This window comes from Anabrus simplex, chromosome 12 (assembly GCF_040414725.1).
Source record: "Anabrus simplex isolate iqAnaSimp1 chromosome 12, ASM4041472v1, whole genome shotgun sequence".
Classification (NCBI taxonomy): domain Eukaryota; kingdom Metazoa; phylum Arthropoda; class Insecta; order Orthoptera; family Tettigoniidae; genus Anabrus; species Anabrus simplex.
The window spans coordinates 98,840,786-98,853,260 of NC_090276.1; positions in this window are offsets into that span (position 1 = coordinate 98,840,786).

Genomic DNA, 12,475 nt, shown 5'->3' on the forward strand with positions numbered 1-12,475 from the left:
AAGTTTTGAAATTTTTTTACAGGCAAACCAGAATTTCAATCATAAAAGTAATGCACACGTTTATGGATAATGTACTAAGGAACATTCATGTGAATTTTCAAGGTAATAGCATCATATTTGTAATGTGTATGACATTTTATATATCTGAAAATGTGAAACTGAGAAAATAGCATTTTTCTAAAGTCATGCATATTTTATAATATTGTCAGTTGACTTACTCATTAGAACTGTCCTGCAGCATAAGTCACACTCTCCGTCTTCCGTTTTTCAGCCTCTTTCTTCATTTTTGTGACCTTTGCCTTCCGTCGAGTTGATTTTTTTCTTCTCAGAGGACGATCGCTGTATTTCATACTTTCTGCGAGCATGAGCCTAAGGACTGATTTTCCTGTCACATGAGAGACTGAAGTTCTTTTGATATCTGACTTCAAGTCTATTGTTGCACTGCACTCCTTATTGAACTCTGCCACAGCACTGCATACACCAATTTCAAGTCTCTTTCTTGATACAAAATTGCCTTTGGACACTTTCTCCAGATGCTAGAATGTAGCCTTTCATTCTGATTCTGCGTGGTACCACGGACACATTGGGATAGTACTTCATCAGAGGCCAGCCTCTGATACACAGGCATAATCTTACACACTAATGGCTCAGAAAGTTTGACCGACATTTTATCATGACTCTGAGGTACCTTACCTTCTGCTATGCTTTTGTTATAGAAGCACCAATCATCTAAGCCTTGGGGGCATTTCTTATGTTGGGGGTTACTGTTGATGGATATGTAATAGTAGAGTGTGGCAGAGATAGCATATTTTATGTTTGCAACATTAAGTGTGATTTGTACAACATAATTCCTATAATAGCTGGTAAGCTTGGTAATTGTAGCATTAGTAAGACCACCTGAACGGCCACCTAACTGCACACCTTTCACTTTCCAAGTTTGTAGCATCTGTCTCAAACCTTTTCCCATTCTCTTAGCAATGTGGTTTACACACTCCTCCTTCAGTACTGTGTTGGTGCCATACACCACATTTCAAAATTATTTGATGAAAAACGCATAAATGCGTGTGCAGGATAATGTTGGGTGAGAATCCGTTTAAATGCCTGTGCAGCAGACATTTAAATGTCCCGCTGTGCCTTTAAAAATGGCGGAACGTGGAAAATTATATCGCTAATTTATCCGCAATGGTCAGGGGTAGAGCATTATGTGAAAATCGAAAAATCGAAATATTTGATAAAATATGCCTAAAACTCAGTGTCCCTTAAAGAGACTTTTCGGCAACGATTTACAAGGTTAATTGTATTAAGGTTGTCATCAGCACCCAAAACATTTCCTAATATGGACTAAATAACTAAATTAATTGTTAAAACATTTGTGAAACTATGCCTTGTAAAAGTAATTATATTATCGACTGTAATGCCGTGTCAATAAAATAAGGTGAAATTCTTTAGGTTTTGCAGAGAACTGTGCTCTGCTTCATCAGAAGAAAATCTCGACTCTCTTTTAGAAAGGCTTCTTAAATAATGACTTTTTGAAATGTAGACGTTAAAATAGAAGTAGTCACCAGATGGCTCCCGGACGTGGAACAGCGCTAGCGCTAGCGTTCAAAACGGAAGCTGACCGAACCACCAGAATCAGTCTGAGAGGGTCATATAAGATGTGTATGTAACATATGACATTGACAGGTGTATGACATTGACACATGTCTGGAATGAAACATCTGGCAATGAGGAACGTATGAATTTGGAAAACACCCGAGGCGAAATAACAATAGTGAAGGGACAGGGAAGAGAACTACCTATGTAAATCCTTAATGGCTGGCAACCAGGTATTACTTAATTGATAGCCAGTGTCGCTGTTGAAATTGTTAGGATTTCTACGTATTTCCACAGGTTCCCGTATAATCTGTAGTGTCTAGTGTGGGTAAGAGCTCGAGCACCTTAGAACATGACATCATGACCCGGCGATAGAGCGCGCTCAGCTACTGCTGATTTGTCTGGTTGGTTGAGACGAATATTACGTTCATGTTCCTTGATACGGGTACAAATGGACCGGCATGTTTGGCTGATGTATACCTTACCACGAGTACAGGGAATTTCGTATACCCCGGGATGTAAAAGTGGGGGCAATTTGTCCTTGGTTTTACTCAGACTGTGCCCCAGGGGCTCTGAACTTTGGAGCGTGGGTTGGCGACCACGGGGCCCTCAGCTGAGTCCTGGCATTGCTTCCACTTACTTGTGCCAGGCTCCTCACTTTCAGCTATCCTATCCGACCTCCCTTGGTCAACTCTTGTTCTTTTCCGACCCCGACGCTATTAGGTTTGCGAGGGCTAGGGAGTCTTTAATTTTCATGCCCTTCGTGGCCCTTGTATTCCTTTGGCCGATACCTTCATTTTTCGAAGTGTCGGACCCCTTCCATTTTTCCCTCTGATTAGTGTTATATAGAGGATGGTTGCCTAGTTGTACTTCCTCTTAAAACAATAATCACCACCATCACCACTTACTCAGACTGTGAGCACCGCCACTAAAATTCCCGATCGTAGACAATGCGTCATCTCAATTACAAAATATTCAGGAGTGCCAGAGGGCTCAGTACTTGGACCACTTCTCTTTGTTATTTTATTAACGATTTATCGGACCAGTTGTATCTACAGATCTACTAACACTCCAAAACTCTGCACTCTGACCTACGCCCATGAAAACTACACTTTAATTAGTCCATCAAAATGTAAAGTATCATTGTTGGGGAGACGAATTAATTAGTGCGGTAAAGAACAAGAAACCATCCTCCACTATTTAATCTGATAAAATTATTCCGTATGAAAAGTTGGTAAGAAATCTTGGTGTATTATAAGTGAGAATCTTCTGGGGAGGAACATAACCAATGAGTGTAGAAAAATGTACTCCTGCCTCTACACGTTGAAATATCATCAAAATATTCTGCTACATCAGAGCTAGACTATCATCGTATGTTTTCCTACTGAGACTTAGAACTATGTCTATGTGAGTCTCACGAGAAGTGGGCACAGCACGAGCTACAAACATTATGGATCAGCGGTAGAGTGTCGGCCTCCGTATTCTAAGATAGCGGGTTCAAACCCGGCAGAGGTAGTCGGATTTTTGAAGGGCGGAAAAAAGCCATTCGACACTCCATGTCGTACGATGTCGGCATGTAAAAGATCTCTGGTGACACATTTGGTGTTTACCCGACAAAATTAATTAAATCTCAGCCATAGACGCCCAAGAGAGTTTCGGTTTACTCGGTCTGCCATCTAGTGGGGGCCTAGAGTAAAACGGAACGTCGAAATTGACGAGCAGACAGCCAGATGGCGTCAAATTGAAATGTCTGCACACGGTAGCTCAGGCCATACGATTATTATTGTTATTATTATTATTATTATTATTATTACAGTCAATGAAACTTCACAGCAGCACAAGAACAGATGTTTATTGTCAGGCCTTGAGACTTGAGTTTGACTCTTGCGCAGCGCGCGACTACTCGTCACACGACCATAATACCCTCTTCCTCAATCCAGCAGCATAACCCACGATCCTTGATAACCCTCTCAGCATATAGCCGTTACTTTTATTTCGCGAATGGCGCAAATATGGAACTCTCTCCCCTATAGGGCCCAAGGTGCTCTGAACTTTGGAGCGTGGGTTGGCGACCACGGAGCCTCTTGCTGAGTTCTGGCATTGCTTCCACTTACTTGTGCCAGGCTCCTCACTTTCATCTATCCTATCCGACCTCTCTTGGTCAACTCTTGTTCTTTTCCGACCCCGACGGTATTACGTATGGAGCCCTAGGGGATCTTTCATTTTCACGCTCTTCGTAGCCCTTGCCTTTCTTTGGCCGATACCTTCCTTTTTGGAAGTGTCGGACCCGTTCCATTTTTCCCCTCTGATTAGTGTTATATAGAGGATGGTTGGCCAGTTGTACTTCCTCTTAAAACAACAATCACAACCACCACCCCCATCTCCCCTATAGGGGAGTAGCTTAAATTATATTCAGTCCTCTTGCCGTGAACATCTCCTCGATGCGTGTTTACAGGTTGAATGAATCCTGAGTCGTGTCACTTTTACTGCGTAACCATAGTTTGTAAGCTAATATTAAGAGTTAAATTATTGCCATATATACATTGTTAAAGAGCTGTAATTCAGTGTAATGGTTCTAACTTCGAATGAAGGCAAATAACAATGTCCAACTCCATGGCTAAATGGTTAGCGTGCTGGCCTTTGGGTCCCGAGTTCGATTCCCGGCAGAGTCGGGAATTTTAACCACCATTGGTTAATTTCGCTGGGACGGGGACTGGGTGTATCTGTCGTCTTCATCCTCATCACGACACGCAGGTCGACATCTCAGGTGTGCGATTTGTAATTGAGCCTCCAGTTTTTCACATGTCGTCACCGCGCGAGTGTAAGACGACGTTTTAACTGATATGAACATTACATAATGCGTGTGGCTTTTAGTGCCAGGTTCGCCTGATGCAGACAACATTGCCGAGCGCTATGTGAGACTCGAACCGGCTAAGTGTGGTGTCAGAACAACATCGTACTTCCTCTCGAGGTGGTGCACCCCCATGCCGGTGAGCTCACCTGCCAATTTTACATTTCTGGCATTTCCTGGAATCGAACCGAGGTCCCCAAGGGCAGCAGTTAACAGCGCTAACCGATATACTACTGACATAGACAGTGTGTTCATGCAAAGCATGCTTCTTACCTTCTCCGAAGAGATCTGCAACCGCCCAATTTCTTTGTTTCTTTCTTTCTTTCTTTCTTTCTTTCTTTCTTTCTTTCTTTCTTTCTTTATTCATTTATATTTCAGTTATAGGAGAAAAACGAGAAAGGGTAGTCTCTGGGTCCGTGTGCTCACCTATGTGAAGCTTTATCGACTACTCAAGTATCAGGAACAGATCTCTTCATTCTGTGGGTTAATGAGGTCATATTGCCTCATTGTTCTATTGGAGGTGACGGTGCGCTCTGTTGGCAAGAGTGTAAGAGTGTAAACAAAGAAAAGAATGTATTTTGTAGCATAGCGCGGGGCAAAAAGATCCTATATGAATTTCAAGATCTCATCTGTCTGTTGTCTGACTCGTTGGCTGAATGGTCAGCGTACTGGCCTTCGGTTCAGAGGGTCACGGGTTCGATTCCCGGCCGGGTCAGGGATTTTAATCTTCATTGGTTAATTAAAATGGCCCGAGGGCTGGGTGTTTGTGCTGTCCCCAACATCCCTGCAACTCACACACCACACATAACACTATCCTCCACCACAGCCGCCCACCCTCATCGGAGGGTCTGCCTTACAAGGGCTGCACTCGACTAGAAGTAGCCACACGAAATTATTATTATCTCTCTGTTTTCCACGTGTCAACAATGTCTTTGGCGATCTACGAAGTCCGAGGCTGCAGATTTGGTCTCGTGGTCAGAGGAGCCGGGCTCCTGTTTTAGAGAACTAGTTATGTTTCCTGTGCATACAACATCAAAAGCTCGGGAACAAGCCAATCACGTTCTCACCTCCCGAGTCGTGCCTGAGGGACACCCCCTGTGGGGGCCGTTAGCTCAGTCCTGGCATTGCTCCTCATCTCATCTGTCGTATCTGACCTCGCTGGGTCAACTCTTGTTATTTTCCAACCCCGACGGTGTTAGAGGATTCGACGCCTAGGGAGTCTTTCATTATCACGCCCGTCGTGGCCCTTGTCTTCCTTTGGCCGATACCTTTAATTTTCGGAGTGTCGAATTGCTTCCACTTCTTCTCTCTGATTAGGTTATATAGTAATGGTTGCCCAGTTGTACTTCCTCTTAAAACAATAATCACCACCACCACTCTCGTATGTACGTATGTATGTATGTATGTATGTATGTATGTATGTATGCATGTATGTATGTAGGTCCGTGGTTGTTTGTTGGTATAATGGCTATTTCTAGCCGGGTGCAGCCCTTTTAAGGCAGACCCTCCGATGAGGGTGGGCGGCATAAACCATGTGTAGGTAACTGCGTGTTATTGTGGTAGAGGATAGTGTTATGTGTGGTCTGTGAGTTGCAGGGATGTTCAGTCTGTTTTTGGATATTTGGTAATCATTTCTTGTGAAAGTTGTGATGATCATAATTTCACTTGAAATTTTAAGTTTGGTAGAGTGTTCGAGAAAGTAAAAATAACTACAGTGTTCACAATGGTTGCTGAGATAAGTTGTTAGGTAGTTCAAGGTTTAGTTGAGAGGGATGTTTGAAATCCCCGACCAATGTATTCTTCATGATCTTCTCTTGTTAGTCCTCTTCTTCTTGTTTGTGACACAGACACATGACCGTCCCCTTCGCTGAGAAGGCAGCTAAACTGAAGATAACACCCGCACGTTTCATAGCTTCTGCTCCAGTGAGAACTTCCGCAAGCCCGCAGACAATTCAAAACAGCCAAGACAATAAGGGAAAGTCCCCCCCCCACCAGGGCAGACGGAAGACTTCCCCATACATTCCAATGTAACGCCAAAGAAAGAGCCTCAAAAATTTGGAGGTGGAGCCTCCTCCACATCGGCGTCCTCGTGCTCACTCACTTTCTAGCGAACCCAGTTCTCCCGCCGTTAGTTTCATTATAACTGGACTTCTTGCTGCAGATGAAACAATACCTTCCTCGTCCACTCTTCCTCGCAGGTGGCTGGTCCTATGCCGGATCATCGAAACTGGAGCGACAATACATTATCATCGACGGGCTTCCAAGCATTTTCGTCGGAATCTTACATTGACCAACCATATAATTTTAAGCGTCTGCGTGCTAAAGCCCGTTGATTCGAGGGACTTCCACGACGACACGTACTCCATTCAATCAATCAATCAATCAATCAATCAATCAATCAATGATCCATTACTGATCTGCATTTTGGGCAGTTGCCCAAGTGGTAGATTCCCAGTTTGTTGTTTTCCTAGCACTTTCTTAAATGATGGCAAAGAAATTGGAAATTTATTGAGCATCTCCCTTCGTAAGTTATTCCAATCCCTAACTTCCCTTCCTTCAAATGAACATTTGCCCCAATTTGTCCTCTTGAATTCCAACTTTAGCTTCCGTTACCGCAAGTGTGGATGAAACTTCGCAATGTTGTCGGCCTTCAGTACCCGGAATCTCCATTAATTGAGATATAGTTACGAATCCTTCACGACGTCGTGTCACGTTTCGAAGATACATCCAGCTCTTGGAGATACAACTCTGCATTTCTGCCTCTGCGAGGCAGAGGCACACCATCTCTCCTTCGCTTCCAGTGCTTCGCATTGCTTTAACGTGTCTTTCACGGAATGGGAGTTGCAGAGTGCACTTGCGCTGTGCAGGGACACGCCTCCTGATCCGGACAAAACACATAAGCAAATGCACATTTGAGTGACCAATGTCTCAGAAATCACAGAATATTGATGGCGTGAGGGAGTTTTAATACCAGTTACCCAGCCAGATAAAGATCCAAAACTTCTGCATAGTTATAAACCCGTGTGCCTCTGTAAGCTATTTGAAAGAATGGTGAAGCGGCGACTTGTGTGGGCTTTGGAAGACAGAGGTCTGCTGCCTAAATACCAGTTTTGGCCACTTATCATCTGGTTAAACTGGAGAGTCCCATCCAGGAGGCATATCTCCAGAATGAACGCTTAGTCATCTTGTATATTGAACCGAAAAAGGCTTATGGTACTGCTTGTCGGTATAGGATTATCTCCACGCTACAAAAAAAGAAATTCCAACGTTTATTGAGAACTCCATGTCACACCTAATCTTTCGAGTTCGTGTATGGAATGCACATTCTCAGTATTACATACAAGAAAATGGAGTTCCACAGGGATGTGTACTGAGTGTCACGCTGTTCGCAATCGCCATCAACGGCATAGATGCCGCTGCTGGGCCCGCAGTTGTTCCATCGCTGTATGTAGACGACTTAGCTCTACATTACAGCTCCAGAAGGGTGGCGTTTGCTGAGAGACAGCTACAGCAAGCTATTAACCGAGCCGGCAGATGGGCCCTGCAACACTGTTTTCAGTTTTCAGTGGCGAAAACCTCAGTTGTACATTTCTTTCGACGTCAGCTTGTGGATGCTGAACCAGAACCCCGCTTGCGAAACAGTGTTTTACCAGTGGTAGACACTTGCAGATTCCTGGCTCTCTGTTTTGATTAGAGACTAACATTCCACCCCGCACCCGCCTGCATGAAGAGTATCTCAGCGGCACTTGGTGGGGCGCTGACCGTGTGGTGCTACCCCCTGTGGGTGGGGTCGGTAGAATAACACCCACGTTATCCCCTGCCTGTCGCCCCAGGGGATCTGAATTTTGGAGCGTGGGTTGGCGACCACGGGGCCCTCAGCTGAGTCCTGGCATTGCTTCCACTTACTTGTGCCAGGCTCCTCACTTTAATCAATCCTATTCGACCTCCCTTGGTCAACTCTTGTTCTTTTCCGACCCCGACGCTATTAGGTTTGCGAGGGCTAGGGAGTCTTTCATTTTCACGCCCTTCGTGGCCCTTGTCTTCCTTTGGCCGATACCTTCATTTTTCGAAGTATCGGATCCCTTCCATTTTTCCCTCTAGTGTTATATAGAGGATGGTTGCCTAGTTGTACTTCCTCTTAAAACAATAATCACCACCACCACCACCACCCTGCCTGTCGTAAGAGGTGAATAAAAGGGGCCTCAGGGGCTCTGAACTTTTGAGCGTGGGTTGACGACCACGGGGCCCTTCCCATTGTGGGCGGGGGCGGTAGAGTAACACCCACGGTATCCCCTGCCTGTCGTAAGAGGCGACTAAAAGAGGGCCCAGGGGCTCTGAACTTTGGAGCGTGGGTTGGCGACCACGGGGTCCTCAGCTGAGTCCTGGCATTGCTTCCACTTACTTGTGCCAGGCTCCTCACTTTCATCTATCCTATCTGACCTCACTTGGTCAAATCTTGTTCTTTTCCGACCCCGACGCTATTAGGTTTGCGAGGGCTAGGGAGTCTTTAATTTTCACGCCCTTCATGGCCCTTGTCTTTCTTTGACCGATATCTTCATTTTTCGAAGTGTCGGATCTCTTCCATTTTTCCCTCTGATAAGTGTAATATAGAGGATGGTTGCCTAGTTGTACTTCCTCTTAAAACAATAATCACCACCACCAATCACCACCTGAGCTTTCCGTACTAGCCCCATTACCAGCCTACTCGCTGAACCGGGAGTTCAATCTTTACGAAGGAAGCGGTAACAGTTACTCCTCACGTACGCTACAAAAAAAAATCGTGAAATGGCGTATCATCCAAGCTATGAAAGCCTCTTTAAAAGCAAACAACGCTAGTTGTTCGAAAGCCAGCTGAATGTCACACAGTCGGTTGTGTCGTGAGTTAGATGTGGCTGTCGGACTTCTAGCGAGGTGCCTCCGCGGCTAGTTCGCGGCCGGATATAGTCTCCGGGGACCCAAGGTGAATACGTCGGAGGTATTTCCAGGACTTCATTCACTAATATCCGGACGCGCGACATATCTTCATGGACGGTTCTGAGGTGGAGGAAAAGTTGGATGTTCTTTCATCGCCGATAATGTCAGCACGAAAATCTCATTTCCTAGTGTCAGCGCCATCTTGGAAGCTCTGCTGTTTCCGCTGGGTGACCACATTTTCGTGTGTACCTACTCGTTAACTTATCTGCAGTCTGTGTCCTGCAACATCCACTGGTGCAACAGATTCATGACGTTCCAGTCAGGTTGTGCATGTCGCATGTCTTCCAAGCTGGGATTACGAGAAATGAACTTAAAATCAAGGTCCAAACGAAGCGGTACCTTTACCACCTAGGGACCTTCTAAGGACATTCCTTCTCAGTTACGTGGAACCATTTCGCGAGTCAAGTGGCTAGCTATCCGAACTCGCAACAAGCTGAGAGCAAATAACACAACAACTACCGTGTGGCGGTCCTGTTTGCAGGCGGCAGAATATGTTGTAAGAGGCGACTAAAACGGGCCCCGGGGGCTCTGAACTTTGGAGCGTGGTTTGGCGACCACAGGGCCCTTAGCTGCTTCCACTTACTTGTGCAAAGGCTCCTCACTTTCATCCGACCTTCCTTGGTCAACTCTTGCTCTTCCCGACGCTGATGGTATTAAGTTCCCGAGGCGTAAGGAGCGATTCATGTTCACGCCCTTCGTGGCCCTTGTCCTTCTTGGCCGATAGCTTCATTCTTCGGAGTGTCGGATCCCTTCTATTCTTTTCACTCTGATTAGTGTTATATAGAGCACAGTTGTCTAGTTGTACTTCCACTTAATACAACAATCACCACCTCTCCGGTCTTCACGGAGAGAGGCCATGTTATTGTAGGCTGAGGATCTCCTAAAGTGGGAATACCCCCCAGTGTGTTCCTCACAGAGTGCGCCGATTTCTCTGACCTAAGACGGAGCCTCGGTCTGCAGGAAACACTCGAACGCATACTAGCCGATGACCCGACTACGGCTGATCTCGTCATCCGCTTTATGTGCGACAGTGGATTAATGGAGAGCATGTAAATATCAGGTGTTCTGTTACTCAATCATTTTGATGCGTTTCTGTCCTTTTCGGCTAATAAAATAATGTTTGTTTTTTATTTTTCATTTTCAAATTCCTCCATTGAATAAATAATTTTCATTTTATTTTCATAGTTATTTCTACTTAATTTTTTCATAGAGTGAACGGAAAATCACTCCCAGCAGCAGCTGGTATCGTAAGCACAATACGGCCTCATAAATATGCGCCACATTTCATTTCCGACCTATTAGTTTCTCACGTAATGCAGCGGAGAGTGACATACGTTATTTGTACCGAATGTTGTGGGGAATACAACAGAAGAAGAAAAATCTATGGTCTCACCTATTATCCTGAGACATTTTCATTTTGTCATCTAGGCTGCCTAAGTGTCGGAGTGGCGTACTGAGAACTGATTCACAGAGTGGGCTACATATCGTGCACATATGGGATAAACAAGTACAGTAATACACTATCGATCCATCGAGGCTCGTTATTATTGGTGCTACACTGTAATGACCAGACCGGAACGGCATCACAGCTACATGTACGTTTATTTGATTCTTTGTTTGTTTTGTTCTTTGTTTGTTTGTCTTTTGGTTTTTGTTCCTTGTTTGATTTCTTCTTGCTTGTTTGTTTTTTAATTGTTCCTTGTTTGTACTGTATGCTTTTTTGCTTTTTTTCCTTGTTTATTTCTTGTTTGATTTTTTGTTACTTGCGTGCTTGTTTGTTCGTTTTTGACACCTGTTTCATTCTCATTTGTTTGTTTTTTGTTTTCTTCCTTGTTCATTTATTTATTTATTTGTTTATTTATTTGAATTCCCTATCAACAAATTTATCTTGTCTTATGGAACCTCTTGGGGACAAAATCTGTCTCTAACAATTAAACGGACGTCTATTACAATTCGGAGTTATTTTGCCTAGCTGCGTTGTTTCCGTTTACTTGGGGACAGTAGAATAAGAACCATGGTATCCCCTGATTGTCACAAAGGGGACGTCAGGGACTCTAGGGCCTATTTCTTAACATAGCAGCGCGGGCTGGCGACCACGGGGCCTTCAGCTGAGTCCTGGCATTGCTTCCACTTACTTGTGCCAACCTCCCCTGTGAACCATGTTACTTGCCGCGGTGGGGAGGCTTGCGCGTCCCAATGAACCAGATAGCCGAGCCACAGGTGCAACCATATCGGATGGGTATCTGTAGAGAGACCAGACTAACGAATGGTTCGTCGAAAGTGGGGCAACAGCCTTTCGGAAGTTGCAAGGGTGGCAGTCTAGATGATTGACTGATAGGGCCTTGTAATAATACTTAGCATGGCTTAGCTGTGTTGATACTGCCACACGGCTGAAAGCAGCGGGAAACTACCGCCGCAAGTATCTTCCGAAAACATGCAGCTCTCTCTGTATGAATGTTGTTGTTTTTCCCTAGTAGATTTACGTCGCACCGACACAGATATACCTTATGGCGACGATGGGATAGGAAAGGCCTAGGAGTTCGAAGGAAACAGCCGTGGCCTTAATTAAGGCACAGACCCAGCATTTTGTCTGGTGTGAAAATGGAGAAACCAAGGAAAACCATCTTCAGGGCTGCCGACAGTGGGATTCGAACCCACTGTCTCCCGGATGCAAGCTCACAGCCGCGTGCCCCTAAACGCACGCCCAACTCTACCGGTCCTCTGTATGAATGATGCTTCCTCCCCGGTAAAATATTCCGGAGGTAAACTAGTCCCCCATTCGGATCTCCGGGTTAGGGACTACACGAGAGGGGGCGACCAACAGGAAGATGGATACTGACATTCTGCGAGTCGGAGCGTGGAATGTTAGAAGTTTGAATCATTGTGGTAGGTTAGAGAATCTGAAAAGGGAGATGGATAGGCTAAAGTTAGATATAGTTGGTATAAGTGAAGTACGTTGGCAGGAAGAACAGGATTTTTGGTCAGGTGACTACAGAATTAGCAACACAAAATCAAACAGAGGAAATGCAGGAGTTGCTGTAATAATGAATAAGAAAA